The sequence below is a fragment of the Chrysochloris asiatica genome, unplaced genomic scaffold, assembly GCF_000296735.1.
Source record: "Chrysochloris asiatica unplaced genomic scaffold, ChrAsi1.0 scaffold00016, whole genome shotgun sequence".
NCBI classification, from domain to species: domain Eukaryota; kingdom Metazoa; phylum Chordata; class Mammalia; order Afrosoricida; family Chrysochloridae; genus Chrysochloris; species Chrysochloris asiatica.
The window spans coordinates 10,327,679-10,329,284 of NW_006408534.1; positions in this window are offsets into that span (position 1 = coordinate 10,327,679).

Here is a 1,606-nt window from a genome sequence, read left to right on the forward strand (position 1 = left end):
AGTGAGAGGTTTCCAACCTATTATTCTTCTAAAGCAGTGCTTTGCTTATCCTGGGTCTCTTTCCTTTCCATTTAAAGTTAGTAATAGTTTTTTCCATCTCTTTGAAGAATGTCATTGGAATCTGGATTGGGATTGCATTGTATGTGTAAATTGCTTTGGGCAGCATTGACATTTTCACAATGTTAAGTCTTCCTATCCTGGAGCATGGTACATTCTTCCATTTTTGCAAGTCTCTTTTGGTTTCTTGTAATAGTGTTTTGTAGTTTTCTTTGTATAGGTGCTTTGTTTCTCTGGTTACATTTATTCCTAGATATTTCAGCATTTGGGTGGCTATTGTAAATGGTATTGCTTTCCTAATGTCCTTTTCAGCACTGTTGTTTTTGGTATAGAGGAATCCAACTGATTTTTGTATGTTGATCTTATATCCTGCTACTTTGCTGAATCTTCCAATGAGGGCTAGTAGCTTTTTTACTGAGTCTTTGGGGTTTTCTAGGTATAAGATCACATCGTCTGCAAACAGAGAGAGTTTTACTTTCTCTTTGCCAATTTGGATGCCTTTATTTTCCCTGTTTTGCCGTATAGCTCTTGCTAAGCCTTCCAGAACAATATTGAATAGGACTGGTGACAAAGGGCATCCTTGTCTGGTTCCTGTTTGCAGAGGGAAGGCTTTCAATTTCTCTCCAATGAGAGTAATATTGCTGTTGGTTTTATATATATGTTCTTGATTATGTTGAGGAATTTCCCTTCAATTCCTACTTTGTTGAGTGTTTTTATCAGGAATGGATGGTGGATTTCGTCAAATGTCTTTTCTACATCAATCAATATGATCATTTTTCCCTGTTTTTTAAATGAACTTTTTGCTTTTTTCATGTATGATATTTTTTTATGTCATCCCACAACTCCTCAGGTCTTTGTCCATTAGTATTTAATGTGTCAAATCTGTTCTTGAGATAGCCTATAAATTCAGATGGGATATACTCAAGGTTGTATTTTGGCTTCTGTGGACTTGTTTCGATTTTCTTCAGTTTTGGGCTGAACTTGCATATGAGCAATTGATAGTGTGTTCCATAGTTGGCCCCTGGCCTTGTTTTAGCTGATGTTATTGAGTTCCTCCATCTTCTTTCCCCACAGATGTAGTCAGTTTGATTCCTATATATTCCATCTGTTGAGGTCTACATGTATAACCACTGTCTATGTTATTGAAAAAGGGTATTTGCAGTGAGGTTGTTGGTCTTGCAAAAGTCTATCATGCAATCTCTAGCATCATTTCACTCATGAAGGCTATATTTTCAAACTTTGGATTTCTTCCTCTTTGTTTTCAACTTTTTCACTCCAATCACCAATAATTGTCAATGCATCTTGATTGCATGTGTGATCTATTTCAGAGTAAAGAAGTTGGTAAAATTCTTCATTTTCTTCATCATTTGCTTTCATGTTAGTGGATAAATCTGAGTAACAGTTATATTAATTGGTCTTCCTTGTAGGCATATAGATATTATTCTATCACAAATAGCATTTTAGATCTTGAAATAGTCATTTTGATGATGAATGTGAGACTATTCCTCTTGAATTTATCATCCATGACATAGCAAATCATATGACTGTC